The sequence below is a fragment of the Lissotriton helveticus genome, chromosome 3_1, assembly GCF_964261635.1.
Source record: "Lissotriton helveticus chromosome 3_1, aLisHel1.1, whole genome shotgun sequence".
NCBI classification, from domain to species: domain Eukaryota; kingdom Metazoa; phylum Chordata; class Amphibia; order Caudata; family Salamandridae; genus Lissotriton; species Lissotriton helveticus.
The window spans coordinates 157,055,676-157,075,236 of NC_136061.1; the positions used below are offsets into that span (position 1 = coordinate 157,055,676).

General features: G+C 46.5%; 1 pseudogene; it reads right to left on the minus strand.

Annotated features, from left to right (window-relative positions):
* LOC144822742 (dynein axonemal assembly factor 10 pseudogene) overlaps nt 1-18,648 on the minus strand; it is a 35,566-nt pseudogene extending 16,918 nt beyond the window's left edge.
* Between the last annotated feature and the right edge of the window lie 913 nt (nt 18,649-19,561).

A 19,561-nucleotide genomic window follows, 5' to 3' on the forward strand; every position in this document is an offset into this window, starting at 1 on the left:
CAGGAGTGGCTAAAACTGGCGCTTGACATAATGCCCGTTTTAGTTCCTCAAATGCTAGGGTGTGTTCTGATGTCCAAGGGAGGACGTTAGAGGTGGCCGCCTCTAATGTAGTCAATTGTATGAGTGGCTTGACTATGTGGGCATACTGGGGAATCCATTGTCTACAATAGGAAGTAAGGCCAATGAATGCACGTACTTCTTTCTGTGTTTTGGGTTGTGAAATGTTGGAAATCAATGTAATTGGTTCTTGTGTCAGCTGCCTACCCTCCTTGGACAGCAAGTGCCCTAAGTAAGCCACTTGCTGTTCACAGAACTGTAACTTCGAAGGGGACACCTTGTGCCCCTTGTCCGCCAGAAAGTGAAGGACCGTGAGGGAAGCCTTTTCACAGTCAGTTTCTGATCTTGCTGTGATGAGAATGTCATCCACGTACTGTATTAATGCTGTGTGAGTAGGCATACTAATACTGTCAAGTTTTCTCTTTAATGCCTGACTGTAAACACTTGGGCTTTCTGTAAAGCCTTGGGGAGCTCTTGTAAATTTGAAGTTGCGTCCTTTTAAACTGAATCCGGAAAGATATTGACTGTCAGGATGTATTGGAATGCTGAAGAATGCATTCTTCAGGTCAATGACCGTGAAAAATGTTGCCTCAGAATCAATGGCAGTAAATAATGAGGAAATGTCTGGGACCACTGGGTATTGTGGGACCACACATTTGTTCAGTTCTCGAAGGTCAACTACTAGTCTGTAAACTGGGGGTGCTTGAGGGTCTGTGCGTTTAAGAACAGGGAGGACGGGGGAGTTACACACATTCGAGTCTGTCTCCACCACCACCCCCTGTTCAATGAGTTCTTGAATTATTTTTAATAAGGCTGTTTCAGCCTCAGGTGGAATCCTGTACTGTCGTATTCGGGGTAGGACTACTCCTTCCTTAAGAGTGACCTCGTGTGGTGTTATATCCATGTAACCTACGTCAGTCGAACCTTGTGCCCATAGATACTGTGGCACATCCTGAAGTCTGGGATCAAAATCTCTAACCGTGAAATGCCCTTTGAAATCACGCAAAAACAGTCTTACTCCTTCTGGTGAGCAACAGATAACTGCTCCCAGTTCTTTTAGGGTCTTTATACCTAGTAAATTTTCTGGACATGTTTTAGTGAGTAGTAGGTCTGTGGTGCGTGTCAGTGGACCCACCCCTAAAGAGACTGGTTCTGATACTTTGTTGACAATTGGCTTTCCAGAAAATCCAAGGGATATATTCTGTGAGCCGGAGAGAGGTGCCCCTGGGACCTCGTCATGACTGATGGTAGTCCTGCTTGCCCCTGTGTCAATCAGAAACTTTCTATCTTGCCCCAGCAAACGAGCATGTGCATAAGGACCCTCTTGGTCCACAGGAACTGGGATAAGGGGCAAGCAATCTTCCCTCTCGAGGCTGTTTCATGAAAAAGATTGGTATTCTGGGTAGTCTGACTGCGTGTACTGATACATTTGAGGTGCAGCGGGCGTCTGGACCTGCTGCGGGGTGGGGGCTTGTGTCTGTTGAGTGTTGTACTGTCTGGGTGTATAGGGCCGTTCCTTTGTTTTACCTGTGGCTATATTGTGCTTTAGGACGGGGCATTCCCTTACAAAGTGACCCTGTTGTTTACAATAATTGCAGGTCCCTTTAGTGGGCGCGGTACCATTCTTGTTCGTGTTTGCAGGTACTGTTTGGGCCACTAGCACCTTCATTTTTGTATCCTTCATGCGCTTCTTTTCTTGTTCTTGCTCTTCCCTTATTCTATTTTGGTGGTATTGCAACATCTGTAACATTTGTGAGGGGCTATTTGCTTGTCAAGTACTCTCAACCTTTAGCACCCTATTCCTAATCTGAGGAAGGGCGTTATTAACCCTGGGCGAAGCACTACGCTCCGCTCGCGGAGTTTGCGAAGTTTTTGCAACTTCGCACTACGCGAGCGGCACGTAGCATAGTGCGAACATGCGTAGTGCAGCGTAGCGTAGTGCAGCGCTCATTTTTTGCTTGTTCGCGGTCCTGAACGTCATGTTCGCGACCGCGAGCAAGCAAAATGACATCCCGGCGAGATTCTCAACGCGAGGAGGTCAGGTTTCTCATTGTGAGTGGTTGCGCATGCTCGCGACCGCTCTCAATGAGAAACTACCTGTTGGCGTTGAGAAAGCTGCCGCTCGAGTAATAATCTCCTCGAGCAGCAGAAAACTACAGCTCGCACTGTGCAAGATGCCGTTTTCAATGCTTGCACAGTGCGGAATGCTTGTCCGCACTGTGCAATCATTGAAAACGCATCTTGCACAGTGCGAACATGCTACTACGCAGCTCGCGTAGTGCTACGTGAAGTTTGCGTAGTGCGAAGTGCACTTGGCGTAGCTTCGCGTAGCGCTACTTCGCGAACTACGCCCACCCTTAGGCGTTATCTACCAGTTTGGTCACAAAAAGGTGGGGATAGGCCTCACTACTGTGTTTTAAACCACTGTTGACAGCGAAGCATTTCTCCAACCTAGTGTAGTAATCGCTCGTGTCTTCCTCTGGTTTCTGTTTACATGCTGAAATTGCATCCCAGTCTTCCTTTTTGGTCGTCAATAGTCTTGGTAAAATTTGTATAAGGAGTTCGGGGAGCTCCTTAATTTTTTCACCAAGGCCATCTCCCGGGGCCCTACCTGCATCTTCCGCTTGCAACTCTGCCCATTTCAACGTTTTATCTCCCACATCCCAGTCTTTCTCTTTAAGTTTCTCGTAAATGCCTGCTGGTAACAAGACCTTTAGTAACCTTAGGATATCAGGGTAAGTATAGTCTCCTATACGGAGTATATCTTTTATTTCTCTGTGAAACCCCCCCGGGTCTTTATCATGGGAAGGTAACAACCTTTTCATTTCCAGTATTTCTAGCTTGGTGAGAGGGGTATAGACATATACCCGCTGGACAGTGCCATCTATTTTTCTTATGGGGTGGACCTCTCGCAGAGGGTACTGTCCTCTGGGGCGAGGGTCGGGTGTCATTGAGGCGGACAGGAATTGTTCATATTGGAGACGCAAGTCTAAAATGGTGTTAATCAGTTCTGGGCCCTGTTTCATCCATCTATCTAGTATTACCTTTTCCAGTATTTTATATAATTTGCCAGGGTGGTGATATTGGCTCTCATACAACGTGATCAAGTGTTGGACCATATAGATGCTGGCCAGGCGTTGTTCGAGTGGTGGGAGGCTCAGGAACATCTGGGCCACTATGTCGGGATTATATACATGATGTTGGGACACCCACTGGGTGGCCGACCGAGCCAACTCCCTCTCATGTGGCGTGAGGGGTGGCTCGTCATCCATCCAATGGTCTAGGGCCTTTTCAGTTGTTTGAAACAAATCCTCAGGAGAGATGTTTGTTTCCTTGTTAACCCTTGTTTTCTGAGGTCGATGGTGTTTGGCGCCATTACAGTGCCGTGCTACGCCCAGAAAATTCATTTTGTCTGCCGGCTCGTTGTTATCCCCTTCCTCTGACACACTATCCCTGCCTTCCTTCTCGGCGTTGCGTATTGCTAGTATTTTCTTTTTAATCTTGTTCGTCATTGCTTCTGTCTGCGCTGCCTTATCATGTTTACCGATTCAGAAAAGGTGGTGGTGATGAACAGAGTGCCTGAATTAAGCAGACCACTCTTACCCAGTCCAAAGATCAGGGCTTGATCCATCACCGTTTTTTAGCTCACTGCACCATCCCAGCTCAGAACCTGGCTATATGCAAATTAGTCTGTTCCTGTCCCAGTGCATGATGGGAACAGGGCAAACCAAACTACCAAGCCAATTCTTATACTGGGAAGGAAACAAGCTTCCGGGGACCGGTTTCTGGCATTTCAGCCGTCGTCGGCCCGGCTTGCTTGAATCCTGATGGTGCAATGAGCAAGGGACTCACATCTGAGTATACCCTTCCACGCTTATGGTGGACAAAATGATTCAGAAAAGGGGGTGGTGATGAACAGAGTGCCTGAATTAAGCAGACCACTCTTACCCAGTCCAAAGATCAGGGCTTGATCCATCACCGTTTTTTAGCTCACTGCACCATCCCAGCTCAGAACCTGGCTATATGCAAATTAGTCTGTTCCTGTCCCGGTGCATGATGGGAAAAGGGCAAACCAAACTAACAAGCCAATTCTTATACTGGGAAGGAAACAAGCTTCCGGGGACCGGTTTCTGGCATTTCAGCCGTCGTCGGCCCGGCTTGCTTGAATCCTGATGGTGCAATGAGCAAGGGACTCACATCTGAGTATACCCTCCCACGCTTATGGTGGACAAAATGATTCAGAAAAGGGAGTGGTGATGAACAGAGTGCCTGAATTAAGCAGACCACTCTTACCCAGTCCAAAGATCAGGGCTTGATCCATCACCGTTTTTTAGCTCACTGCACCATCCCAGCTCAGAACCTGGCTATATGCAAATTAGTCTGTTCCTGTCCCAGTGCATGATGGGAACAGGGCAAACCAAACTACCAAGCCAATTCTTATACTGTGAAGGAAACAAGCTTCCGGGGACCGGTTTCTGGCATTTCAGCCATCGTCGGCCCGGCTTGCTTGAATCCTGATGGTGCAATGAGCAAGGGACTCACATCTGAGTATACCCTTCCATGCTTATGGTGGACAAAATGATTCAGAAAAGGGGGTGGTGATGAACAGAGTGCCTGAATTAAGCAGACCAATCTTACCCAGTCCAAAGATCAGGGCTTGATCCATCACCGTTTTTTAGCTCACTGCACCATCCCAGCTCAGAACCTGGCTATATGCAAATTAGTCTGTTCCTGTCCCAGTGCATGATGGGAACAGGGCAAACCAAACTACCAAGCCAATTCTTATACTGGGAAGGAAACAAGCTTCCGGGGACCCGTTTCTGGCATTTCAGCCGTCGTCGGCCCCGCTTGCTTGAATCCTGATGGTGCAATGAGCAAGGGACTCACATCTGAGTATACCCTTCCACGCTTATGGTGGACAAAATGATTCAGAAAAGGGGGTGGTGATGAACAGAGTGCCTGAATTAAGCAGACCACTCTTACCCAGTCCAAAGATCAGGGCTTGATCCATCACCGTTTTTTAGCTCACTGCACCATCCCAGCTCAGAACCCTTGCTCACTGCTCCATCAGGATTCAAGCAAGCCGGGCTGACGAGGCTGAAATGCCAGAAACTGGTCCCCGGAAGCTTGTATCCTTTCTGGTGAAGAATTGGCTTGGTAGTTTGGTCTGCTCTGTTCCCATGATGCACTGGGCCAGGGACAGACTAATTTGCATATAGCCAGGTTCTGAGCTGGGATGGGGCAGTGAGCTAAATAACGGTGATGGATCAAGCCCTGATCTTTGGACTGGGTAAGAGTGGTCTGCTTAATTCAGACACTCTGTTCATCACCACCCCCTTTTCTGAATCGTTTTTGGCCACTATATGTGTGGCAGGGTATACTCAGACATGAGTCCCTTGCTCACTGCTACATCAGGATTCAAGCAAGCCGGGCCGACGAGGTTGAAATGCCAGAAACCGGTCCCCGGAAGCTTGTATCCTTTCTGGTGAACAATTGGCTTGGTAGTTTGGTCTGCTCTGTTCCCATGATGCACTGGGCCAGGGACAGACTAATTTGCATATAGCCAGGTTCTGAGCTGGGATGGGGCAGTGAGCTAAATAACGGTGATGGATCAAGCCCTGATCTTTGGACTGGGTAAGAGTGGTCTGCTTAATTCAGACACTCTGTTCATCACCACCCCCTTTTCTGAATCGTTTTTGGCCACTATAGGTTTGGCAGGGTATACTCAGACATGAGTCCCTTGCTCACTGCTCCATCAGGATTCAAGCAAGCCGGGCCGACGAGGCTGAAATGCCAGAAACCGGTCCCCGGAAGCTTGTATCCTTTCTGGTGAAGAATTGGCTTGGTAGTTTGGTCTGCTCTGTTCCCATGATGCACTGGGCCAGGGACAGACTAATTTGCATATAGCCAGGTTCTGAGCTGGGATGGGGCAGTGAGCTAAATAACGGTGATGGATCAAGCCCTGATCTTTGGACTGGGTAAGAGTGGTCCGCTTAATTCAGACACTCTGTTCATCACCACCCCCTTTTCTGAATCGTTTTTGGCCACAATAGGTGTGGCAGGGTATACTCAGACATGAGTCCCTTGCTCACTGCTCCATCAGGATTCAAGCAAGCCGGGCCGACGAGGCTGAAATGCCAGAAACCGGTCCCCGGAAGCTTGTATCCTTTCTGGTGAAGAATTGGCTTGGTAGTTTGGTCTTCTCTGTTCCCATGATGCACTGGGCCAGGGACAGACTAATTTGCGTATAGCCAGGTTCTGAGCTGGGATGGGGCAGTGAGCTAAATAACGGTGATGGATCAAGCCCTGATCTTTGGACTGGGTAAGAGTGGTCTGCTTAATTCAGACACTCTGTTCATCACTACCCCCTTTTCTGAATCGTTTTTGGCCACTATAGGTGTGGCAGGGTATACTCAGACATGAGTCCCTTGCTCACTGCTCCATCAGGATTCAAGCAAGCCGGGCCGACGAGGCTGAAATGCCAGAAACCGGTCCCCGGAAGCTTGTATCCTTTCTGGTGAAGAATTGGCTTGGTAGTTTGGTCTGCTCTGTTCCCATGATGCACTGGGCCAGGGACAGACTAATTTGCATATAGCCAGGTTCTGAGCTGGGATGGGGCAGTGAGCTAAATAACGGTGATGGATCAAGCCCTGATCTTTGGACTGGGTAAGAGTGGTCTGCTTAATTCAGACACTCTGTTCATCACCACCCCCTTTTCTGAATCGTTTTTGGCCACTATAGGTGTGGCAGGGTATACTCAGACATGAGTCCCTTGCTCACTGCTCCATCAGGATTCAAGCAAGCCGGGCCGACGAGGCTGAAATGCCAGAAACCGGTCCCCGGAAGCTTGTATCCTTTCTGGTGAAGAATTGGCTTGGTAGTTTGGTCTGCTCTGTTCCCATGATGCACTGGGCCAGGGACAGACTAATTTGCATATAGCCAGGTTCTGAGCTGGGATGGGGCAGTGAGCTAAATAACGGTGATGGATCAAGCCCTGATCTTTGGACTGGGTAAGAGTGGTTTGCTTAATTCAGACACTCTGTTCATCACCACCCCCTTTTCTGAATCATTTTTGGCCACTATAGGTGTGGCAGGGTATACTCAGACATGAGTCCCTTGCTCACTGCTCCATCAGGATTCAAGCAAGCCGGGCCGACGAGGCTGAAATGCCAGAAACCGGTCCCCGGAAGCTTGTATCCTTTCTGGTGAAGAATTGGCTTGGTAGTTTGGTCTGCTCTGTTCCCATGATGCACTGGGCCAGGGACAGACTAATTTGCATATAGCCAGGTTCTGAGCTGGGATGGGGCAGTGAGCTAAATAACGGTGATGTATCAAGCCCTGATCTTTGGACTGGGTAAGAGTGGTCTGCTTAATTCAGACACTCTGTTCATCACCACCCCCTTTTCTGAATCGTTTTTGGCCACTATAGGTGTGGCAGGGTATACTCAGACATGAGTCCCTTGCTCACTGCTCCATCAGGATTCAAGCAAGCCGGGCCGACGAGGCTGAAATGCCAGAAACCGGTCCCCGGAAGCTTGTATCCTTTCTGGTGAAGAATTGGCTTGGTAGTTTGGTCTGCTCTGTTCCCATGATGCACTGGGCCAGGGACAGACTAATTTGCATATAGCCAGGTTCTGAGCTGGGATGGGGCAGTGAGCTAAATAACGGTGATGGATCAAGCCCTGATCTTTGGACTGGGTAAGAGTGGTCTGCTTAATTCAGACACTCTGTTCATCACCACCCCCTATTCTGAATCGTTTTTGGCCACTATAGGTGTGGCAGGGTATACTCAGACATGAGTCCCTTGCTCACTGCTCCATCAGGATTCAAGCAAGCCGGGCCGACGAGGCTGAAATGCCAGAAACCGGTCCCCGGAAGCTTGTATCCTTTCTGGTGAAGAATTGGCTTGGTAGTTTGGTCTGCTCTGTTCCCATGATGCACTGGGCCAGGGACAGACTAATTTGCATATAGCCAGGTTCTGAGCTGGGATGGGGCAGTGAGCTAAATAACGGTGATGGATCAAGCCCTGATCTTTGGACTGGGTAAGAGTGGTCTGCTTAATTCAGACACTCTGTTCATCACCACCCCCTTTTCTGAATCGTTTTTGGCCACTATCGGTGTGGCAGGGTATACTCAGACATGAGTCCCTTGCTCACTGCTCCATCAGGATTCAAGCAAGCCGGGCCGACGAGGCTGAAATGCCAGAAACCGGTCCCCGGAAGCTTGTATCCTTTCTGGTGAAGAATTGGCTTGGTAGTTTGGTCTGCTCTGTTCCCATGATGCACTGGGCCAGGGACACACTAATTTGCATATAGCCAGGTTCTGAGCTGGGATGGGGCACTGAGCTAAATAACGGTGATGGATCAAGCCCTGATCTTTGGACTGGGTAAGAGTGGTCTGCTTAATTCAGACACTCTGTTCATCACCACCCCCTTTTCTGAATCGTTTTTGGCCACTATAGGTGTGGCAGGGTATACTCAGACATGAGTCCCTTGCTCACTGCTCCATCAGGATTCAAGCAAGCCGGGCCGACGAGGCTGAAATGCCAGAAACCGGTCCCCGGAAGCTTGTATCCTTTCTGGTGAAGAATTGGCTTGGTAGTTTGGTCTGCTCTGTTCCCATGATGCACTGGGCCAGGGACAGACTAATTTGCATATAGCCAGGTTCTGAGCTGGGATGGGGCAGTGAGCTAAATAACGGTGATGGATCAAGCCCTGATCTTTGGACTGGGTAAGAGTGGTCTGCTTAATTTAGACACTCTGTTCATCACCACCCCCTTTTCTGAATCGTTTTTGGCCACTATATGTGTGGCAGGGTATACTCAGACATGAGTCCCTTGCTCACTGCTCCATCAGGATTCAAGCAAGCCGGGCCGACGAGGCTGAAATGCCAGAAACCTGTCCCCGGAAGCTTGTATCCTTTCTGGTGAACAATTGGCTTGGTAGTTTGGTCTGCTCTGTTCCCATGATGCACTGGGCCAGGGACAGACTAATTTGCATATAGCCAGGTTCTGAGCTGGGATGGGGCAGTGAGCTAAATAACGGTGATGGATCAAGCCCTGATCTTTGGACTGGGTAAGAGTGGTCTGCTTAATTCAGACACTCTGTTCATTACCACCCCCTTTTCTGAATCGTTTTTGGCCACTATAGGTGTGGCAGGGTATACTCAGACATGAGTCCCTTGCTCACTGCTCCATCAGGATTCAAGCAAGCCGGGCCGACGAGGCTGAAATGCCAGAAACCGGTAGTTTGGTCTGCTCTGTTCCCATGATGCACTGGGTCAGGGACAGACTAATTTGCATATAGCCAGGTTCTGAGCTGGGGTGGGGCAGTGAGCTAAATAACGGTGATGGATCAAGCCCTGATCTTTGGACTGGGTAAGAGTGGTCTGCTTAATTTAGACACTCTGTTCATCACCACCCCCTTTTCTGAATCGTTTTTGGCCACTATATGTGTGGCAGGGTATACTCAGACATGAGTCCCTTGCTCACTGCTCCATCAGGATTCAAGCAAGCCGGCCCGACGAGGCTGAAATGCCAGAAACCGGTCCCCGGAAGCTTGTATCCTTTCTGGTGAAGAATTGGCTTGGTAGTTTGGTCTGCTCTGTTCCCATGATGCACTGGGCCAGGGACAGACTAATTTGCATATAGCCAGGTTCTGAGCTGGGATGGGGCAGTGAGCTAAATAACGGTGATGGATCAAGCCCTGATCTTTGGACTGGGTAAGAGTGGTCTGCTTATTTCAGACACTCTGTTCATCACCACCCCCTTTTCTGAATCGTTATCATGTTTACCGTCATTGATGCTGTCGCTCCACTCTATTAAACTAGCCTCCACGTCCCCATCACCCCCATCAACTTCCCTGATCAGACAGTTGATAATAAAACGGAGGATGTTGTTCTTAGCTTTTACTTTTCTATTTTCCATAGCTTGAGCTACGCATTCATGGTTCCGTCCTGTTCTGATGAACTCATACAAGGCATCTAAATGTGTATTCATATCAGGCAGTCCATCTAGCTCTGCGATGGCTTGCCTTACTTGTATTGATATGGCGCGCATTGGACCAGTAATACCTGGCTGTAAATCATATATACATCTAGGGAGTTCGACGTAATCCTTTATTTCCTTATCCCCCCCCCTTCCGCACCCCCGGAAGCCTGTTGTTGGTTCTGGACTGGCTGGGGCACGGCCTCTGGTGGGAGCGGGGGAAATGGTGCGTCTATGTAGGCTGTGGATGGTTCTGCTAGGTAGGTGGAAAGGAACGCCTCTGGTGCCGTTGGTTTAATTTTAAGGGGTACATCTTGGGAAACTTCCTCCTTGATCTCCTCTGAAAGTACAGGGTAGATACCAGTAACAAGAGCGTTTCTCTCCCTATCCATTTGTTCCGCTCGAACCTGTTCACCCTCTTCTAGTAACTCTTTTTCTTTTGCCTGTTCTGACATTTGCCTGCTTTTCTCGGCTTTGTTAAGTTCTTTCAGGGCCCTCCTATTAGCCTCTTTGCGCCATAATTCAATGGCCTCTTTCTGCGAGGGCCTCGACTTCCTTTTCCATAGTTGTTCCTCTACTCTCATAATACATTCTGAATCCCATGTGCCGGTAGCAGGCCATCTATGCACCGTCTCTAGATCCTTTGTATAATCTACCCAGAGGTCTAAATAGAGAATAGCGCTGATGCCATGTTTGTTATACATAAAATGGCCGGGAGTATCTCTTGGCGGGACATTAACTGCCTCTTCTAATATTCCCTTTATAGTCCCTATTGTACGCAATTTTGAAAACAGCGGCATGCCTAAAACCCAATTAAAACAATTTCAAACCTAAAACATATATAACATATTCCTATGCACTGAAATACAGTACAACCATACCGGTCCCGTGAAGGAGACACGTCTTTACCGTGTTCATTAAATGAACCCGTCTTTATGCGTTCTCAGTGGTACTCACCGGGAAGCAGAACTTGAAGACCTGGTCATCGGACACTTGACGCTTGCGCAGGAATGGCGGATCTCTGAAGACCTCGGACTCGGCGCTCTCACTGGTTGGGCTCTGGGTCAGGACGCTCCCAATCTTCCTCACCGCCTCGTGTGGATGTCGGGTCGCAGTCCGCCTCCTCCGTGGGCCTGAGGGAGTTGGCGGGAAGTCCCGCTGGCATGTACACTTGAAGTTCGTCTAGGCTGTAGAAGGGGGCAGGGGCCGGACCTACATCACCGGCGTGTGGGGAAGGGGATGCGTACCTGTTCGGGTGCCAGAATGTGGTAAATAAATTATTTACACTATCATAATTTCTATAAATATCAAAAGGGTCAAGCATAAATGAGGAGCAGAGTCCGTGGTGTTAGAGTCAATGGGCTTTATTTCATTAACTCGAGTTAAAGGAGAGCTCCTGCACCAAGCGGGTTCAGGAGAGTTCTGAACTTTATTCACAGAGTACAATATTTATACATTCTTTGCATACATAGGGAGGAGCCCTCCAAGCAGAAGAAAAAAAAGATATGAGCATGTAGGCGTTCACTGTAATGAGTCATAGGTGGGTGGGTGCATAGAGGGGGTTGCAAGGTCAGCTAAAACTTGCCCTGCCTGTTTGCGTACCTTTATCAGACTTTTACACGAGGGCTGTTTCCTTTCTGTTGGTTAGGGAGGGTCCTGGGTGTCAGAGTGACTAGCATGTTTGGTCTTATCTCTAGCTCGGGGCAGGATGCAGATTGCTCTCATCTGTAGAAGTGTTGCTGCTTTATACTAGCAAGTCGGTTTGGCCCTTTCTGTCCACCCATTGTGTAACGGTCTTGGAGGTTTCCCTTGACATGGGCCCCACTTATCTCTGAGAGCCGACAGGGAAACGGGGCCTTATCTCTGCAGATGGGCTTCTACTCGCCTCCTGCTCGGGGCCGGACTGCAAAACTGGGCCTTATCGCTGCAGATGGGCTTCTGCTTGCCTCCTGCTCGGGGCCGGAATGCAGCTTTATCAAGTCGACCCTTGTTTAACACAGTTAAGACACCCCGGGCTGGGCCTCTTCTCCGAGAGGGCTCAGCAAAAATATCTAATGTGCTGCAGGGAAATGCAACGTGTGCCCTTTTCAGGGTCTGGCATGGAGAGGCCTGGTGACAGAGAAATAAGGCCTCTGAATGTAAAGTAATGCAGGGGTTTTGTTATTCAACATGGCAGATGGTGAGAGGGTAGCGCATGGGGGCACAAATACATATAAATATGTAATTTTCTTCATACCCACTACCATCACCTCCCTCTTTCCCGTATTTAATTGTAAGCAGCTGAACTTCATCCAGTTTGCAAGATTACTCAAGCAGTCTTTGAAATTAGGTGCCGCTTCTGCCTCCTTTCGCTCAAATATGACAACCAACTGAGTGTCATTGGCATATGATACCAGTTTCAACCCATGTTTCAGCACAATGTCTGCCAGAGGGCGCATGTAGGCTAATGAAAAATAAACTCTTATAACAAGAGAAAATGGGCTGGTCAGAATTCTTCTATTGTGGCAATACTGTGACACCACACCCCTCACTTGGCCAAAAGCCTTGTTAGTCACAGCTGCCAGTAAGCTACATTGCTAGCTTAAACGGCCTGTGAGCCCTGCAGCTCCTGGGCAGATTGGAAGACAGCGGGTTTCTGGCAGAGATTCCTGAGCCGGTGCTACACAGATGCCCCAACATATCAATTACTAATAAACTGTGTTTTTGAACATCATTTGCTTCAAATGTTTTCCCATTGTTGGTATTAACAAGTGTTCCCTTTCTCAATGGTACTCAATGTATCTCCTCTGAAATGTTCAAAGCTGTGATGTACCTGCTGGTATATGAACCCGTGACTTCCAAGTTTACAGAGAATTCTTCAAAGGGTAAATTGACCTTTGGTTTGTCATATTAGCAATTAGGCAATCTTCTGGACACAGTTCATCTACTTAGAGTAGAGCATGATTTAGTGGGATTCCACTAACAGGCAATGGTAAAGCCAATAAGTCTCACCTTTTTGACTTATTTGCTGTGCCAATGATCTGTACCTAAAAATAGTAAAGAAAAAAGTTGCAATGAGGCAAACACATGCATGAGCATGTAAGTGTCATGATGCTTATGGCAACTGGTCATTCCTTAGGTATGCATCTGCGTGATGATATGTGGATGTGCACGTGCCACCACACGTGTCTCTATATGGAAAACGCAGGTGCCAATTTTTTTTCTTTTTTTTAATGCATCAATACTAGATAGCAGACGCTATTTGAAGCAGTAAATAAAAAATATTAATTTTAGTTGCGTACAAGTGCATTTTGGTAAGTGGAGCAGCCTGGCAGCAAATGGCAACTGCCAGGCCCTACAAAAAAATAAATAAAATATTTTATTTTAAGGACCACAAGTGGCGGGAGAGCAACAAAGCAGCGGGTGAAGGAAGTGGGTTGGAGGGAATACAAGGGAGTGGGAGGGGGGAAATGCACTGTTGAGATGGCCCATCTCTCTACAGGGATTGGACTTTAGAGTGGAACACGGCCCTGGGTCAGACTACGCCAGTGCTGATGGCCTATCCAGGTTCTTCCGCCTTAGTTATGAGAACTTCTATGTGGGTGGGTAGTTCTCCACACTTTCAACTAAGGGGACACGTTATAGTGGTGTTCCCCTAAACATATTTGCGGTGTCCTTCCTGATTGCTGAAATTCGTTTTTGTTGTACTTCGGACTCTGTTCACTTTACCACTGCTGACTAGTACTAACATGCTGGAGCTCACTCCTCTAAACATGGTAAAATGGGCTTACACCTAATTGAGATATTTAATTTACTTATAGGTCCCTACTAAAGTGTTATAACATGCCCCCAGGGCCTGTAAATTGAATGCTACTGGTGGGCCTGCAGCACTTATTGTGCCACCCACTCAAGTAGCACTTTAAAACATGTCTCCTGACTGCCATTGCAGACTGCGTGCAGTTTTAAACTGCTAATTTAACCTGGCAAAATAAAGGCACAAAAAACTATTTTTAATACATATAAATCACCCATAGAGTAGGCCATATACAGTCCATAGGACAGGGTGTGTTGTATTTTAAAAGTAGAACATTTACTTTTAAGTTTGACATATCCTGGTAGTGAAAAACTCATAAATGTGTTTTTCGCTATTGTGAGACCTACCTCTTCCATAGGATAACATTGGGTTACCTTATTACATTTAATAAGTGATACTTTTTGATTGGGAATAGGTAGAAATGTCATGTTTGGTCTCAAAAGAATTGTATTTAAAATCATTTTTAATGATAGTGTCAGATTTTAAGTCACATTTCTGAAAATGCTACTTTAAGAATGTGGCCTTTTCTTTTTCTAACAGTATGTTTTGTAGCTTTTTATAGCATGGACCTGAACCGAAGGTATCAGAGTGCTTTACATGAGCACCAGCTGCATTATAGATGGGCACATTCATTTTTTGGGAGTGGAGAGATTAAGTGATTTTCCCAGAATCACAGGATGTTCAAGCCTTCCTTCAGACTTGAACCTTGTTCCCCAGCTTCAAAGTTGGCCGCTCTGGCCGTAAAGTCTGGAAGGAAATTCCAGAGCCATCTGTGTGTGTGTGGGGGGGGGGGGGAGGGGGAACTCTAGAAGTTTCTTCCACTAAAAGTTGGCACATGGTATTAAAATAGGACCCTCAGACCCACCCTTCAGTTCACTCCTGGATCTTCCAACGTCCTCCAGAATGACTGCGTTGTACTTCAGAGAACTGCCCTACTGCTTTGTACTTAAGAAGCCTGCCCTCTGCCCACGGTGCATCGCCGATCAGTCTGACTTCGCAATAGCTGTGCTATGTTTTTCTTCACAGCAGCAAATCCTGTTCAGCAGTTCATCTTCGTAAGGGTATCCGGGCTCCTGGGGCTCTCAACGGTTACAGCCTTTTAGCTTTGCTCTGCTGGAGATTTTCGACTTCCCCCCAAAAATTCAACATAGAAATCTTCACCACCACGTCACCAAGCGGCTCCCTGACCACAATGCCTTATCCTCGGACACCGCCGGCTGGCTTGCCCCGCTGAACTTCACCTTATCAGACATTTTTCTTCCAAAATTCTTCTTAGTCCTAAAATAAGCAGAGACCTGGCCAAATCCACCCAGTGTATCCGTACTGCGCTCCATCGTAGTCGGCCATAACTTTCGACTTTGCCCCAGTCTCGTGGGTGGTTGGCACTTAGATCTTTTCGGGGCTAATTTTCACTAAAAACTTTAAAAATTCATAATTCCTGTTCTACTGACTGTTTTTCGCCCTTCTGGTGACAAATTATTGATTGAAATGTTCTCTATTTTCTAATTTGGTGTGGGATTTTGCTTGTGTTGTGTTTTCACTATAGTACTGTTTGAATGCTGCAGTATGTTACACAGTGCTCTATTGCATTGTTCCTACCTACCAGAGGGTTAATCACAGGATAATTTAGGAACTTTTGTGGTTCATCCTAACAGGGATTGTGGTTTCTGCTTGAGAAGGGGTCTTACCCCCCATCAACCAAAAACCCAATTTCCTACAAAGTGCATATACAGCAGTATATATTTACTATTCCTAATTTTCCTGTCAATATTTTTTTTTCAATATTCTGTCTTCATCTAGCAAGTTGATCTATGTCCCCTATTGAAATTAGAGGAATTATCTGCTGAAGAGTGTTCATTTTGAAATTCACTGTTAGGATGAGGCTGTTGAGGGACTATAGATCTATAACCATTCTGTATTACCCTGAGGCCTTTTGTACCAAAAAATGATTGAGTGCCGTCCTGACTCTATCTCCCAGGCTAGGACTGGACACAAAGCTCTTTTTCTTGAGAAACAACACTGTCCTGCTGAGCCTGTCTTTGATCCTAATATGTGAGCTAAGTGGCTGAACGAACTGGCAATCTTAAAGCAACGGAGAAATCCTGTATTCTTGTGGAATTACCACTATGGCCCATCTGTCCATTATGGAAACCGTCCATTGATTTAAAAATAAGACCTGCTGACTCCTACAGTGTTTAAAGCTTCCTTAATGCTGACATTGTCAGGGGTGTTGTTTCTGACTCCCCTAACTCTTAGCCGATTAACATGAGGCAACATTTCCCTGAGCCCCCATAGGCTGGAAACAAGATGTATTGAAAGAGAAATCATATTGTTCTACATCTATTCCAAACTGTTTCTTATTCCTTTCAAAGTTTCTGCGTCTATGGTGGAAGGTCTGTATTTGATTTTGGTTCTTAAATGATTTATGCAACGTTTCCTCCAGTTTAGGTTACTATCAAAAAAACATTCTTAATAAACAATTCTTTGAGAAGACTCTACTTTCCATCTTCTTAAGTAAAGATGACACCTGATAGCCACCATCCCACAATAGGTCATGACTGAACCTCCTAAGTTGTCAAAAACCACTTCACACACCAGACATTGTTGTTTCCTGAGTATTTATTTATGGTCTTCTTTTGAGCTGCATTGTATTGTGGATTATGTGGATCATTTTATCGGGCGCTGGTGGCTAATGTAAGGATGTCGGACCTATATTGTTATACTGCTACAATTATTTTTTTACAAAAATCTTAGTAAAATGCCCCCCCCCAAATAAAACACTTAATTTATGACCCAGAACCTAGGAACAGTCCTTGCCCTCCTGGTTGAAAGAAATGTTAAGTTCTTCATCAGGGGACTGTGAAGCATAAAAAACATACATTTCCAAGTTCATGGATAAACTCAGACCAGTATAATCTCCTTTTAACCCATTACGTGCTCATGATGAGCTCTGCTCGTCATGAGGCACGGTCGCGCTGTGCTCATGACATGCTGAGCTCGTCATGACCGTTGCGCCGCGCCCACGCGGGGATAATTCCCCTGCTGTGCTGGGCGTACCATTGGAACAGGCGTGGTCATGATGAGCTAAGCTCGTCATGAGCACAGCGCCACCGTGCTGAATGACGAGCCGAGCTCGTCACGAGCAACGTGGCACTGCGCGCGCCCCATCTCCCCCCAGCACAGCAGGGGAATTAGCCCCGCAGGGGAGGGGAAAAATGCCCCCTCTGCTTTCTTATCCCAAGAGCCAAATAACAAAGTTATCCCTTAGAAGAGATGGCTTACTCACCAATTTGATTAAAAGTAGGTCCACAATTGAAGACTGAAGACGTTCTAGATCGTCCTTAACCAAGGTGTAAAATGTGTCCATTAATCTTGGAACCATCTGGATCCTTCCACTCACTCTTTAAAAGACTCTAATAGAATAGCTGGAAACTTTGGAGCAGCAGGTCTTTGAAACTGATGGAACCAACCTCTGCCGGTGCTAGGGTGCTCTTGATCAGCCAGTGGCTAGAGTTTAAAGGCAAGGTAAGCAATGAAGGGCTTAATTTCCTCATTCTGAATATACTTCCCCCAGAGAGAGAGTACACTCCCCTATGAAGCGTCCTGACCAGCTTGTATACTTGCAAATGACTGCACCACAGACAGAAAGTAGTTATACGTGTCTTTATTCTTCAGCATGTAAGCAAGAACTCAACGTCCTAAACCTGCATTTACTTCATTACCCTCCAACGCTAATGTCACAGCTCTATGGAGTTCATCATGAACCACATGAGTTCCGTCATTCTTTATTTACACAACACTACATCTCCACCTTTGTTAAATAAAAAGTTACAACTTTTTACAATAAATAAATACATAAATGATCAAATTAATACATAAATAATAACAAATACATATGCCCTTTTAACTCTTCAATGATCCTTTGTGACGCTTGCATCACTCGTCCTGATCAGGTCATCGGAAACTGGGAGCTGGCTGTCGAAGTATCAGTGATCTGCATAGGTGATTACAAAACATTAGCAGTTGCAGGATCATTAACTGTCTCTCTGGACCCAGTCTCTTCGGTGACATCGATGTTTGGTGACTCAAGAGCCACATGCCTGAAGTGAGAATAATCTCTTGTAAGAGACGACCTAGAACGCTGGACTGTCATCATGTGTCCATTGCTGGTTGTGACTGTAAAGGGTTCAGCCTCGAAAGAAGCATCAGATTTTCGTTTTCTGGATCGCCTGGATTCTGGATCTAGGAATCGATCTCCTCTCTTAAAAATGATATCTTTCATATGACGTTGTTTGCCAGCATATATTTTCATTTTCTGTTTGCGATGAGAATCTTCTGAGCATGTCTTTCTCAGTTTTCGATCTGAGGTTGGTCCATTGAGGTAACTTGGTTGTCATAGCTCTCCCAAACATTAAGGTTGCAGGGATTTCCCCTGTAGTCAAGTGAGGGGCTGATCGGTAAACTCAAAGAGCGGTATTAAAAAAAAATATGAGGTCGAGCTTCTCTAATGCAGCAAGCTGCACAGCTTTCTTTAGAGTACTCATGAATCGTTGGGTTGGCTAAGACAGTCCCTGATCTCTCGACTATTGAAGGGCGGGTCGCTGTCAGATTTCATGATCACAGGGACACCCCATGTCACAAAGATGCCATCTAATCTTTCAATTACCTTTTCACGAGTGATGAATGAAAAATCTTCTACCAGTGGAAAAAGGGAGTATTCATCAATATTGGCCATTTGATAATGTCCATTCTCAAGAGGATCAAAGAAATCAAAAGCAATTCTCTCCCAAGCATGGTTAGGAAATTCTGACATGTTTAACGGGTGTTGAGTAAGGTGTGATCAGAGACAGTTGCATAAGTGACAGGCCCTTAACTCTCTTTCAACCTTTTCGTCAAGATGAGGAAAACAGGCTCTGTCTAGAGAGGTCTCTTTGTGGCAACTATTCTTCGGTGTCCCTTATGGGCTACTTCAAGTACTTGTTGTCGTAGACTCTCCGGAATGACAATTTGTGTACCTCGCAAGATGAGGCCTTCCTGAGATACAGAAAGTTCACCTCTGACATTTCTGAAATTTAACTACTCACTGTCACTGGTGAGCGGTGTGCTTGATTGAAATGTATGTAGGATACAGCTGTCTTAGATGGGGTTCCAGGGCACTGTAATGGCACTCTTGGAAAAATAATCAGCAGGATTTTTATCTTTCCCTGGGCGGTGAACAATTGTGTGGATGTGTTCTTGAATTTCTCAGAAGCCAACACTCAATACGAGGAGGAAGCTTAGCATTAGGATTGCCAAATACTGTAAATAATACTTGATGATCGGTCACTACTGTGAAAGTATTTTCATATAAGAACAAATGGAAATATTCATAAACCCACACCACAGCAAAGCTTTGAATAAGCATGTTCAGTTTGTGACAAGCTTTTACTGGCGTAAGCCACAATATGCCTTTTGGCATTTGGCTGTCCATTGTCCTGTGCAAGAATTGTGCCCATCCCAACAGGGCTGCCATCAACCATAACCTCTGTGTGAAGCTTGGGATCAAAGTAAGTCATTGTGGTGCATTTTCGATGCCTTACTTGATTCTCTTGAAGCTTTTCTCGCACTCACATGACCATTGTTACACCACATATTTTTTCGTCAATTCTCGTAATGGTGCCCTGGCCACAGTAAAGTCTTGTATGTATCTAGAACAGTAACTGGCCATCCAAAGGAATGAACGTAGC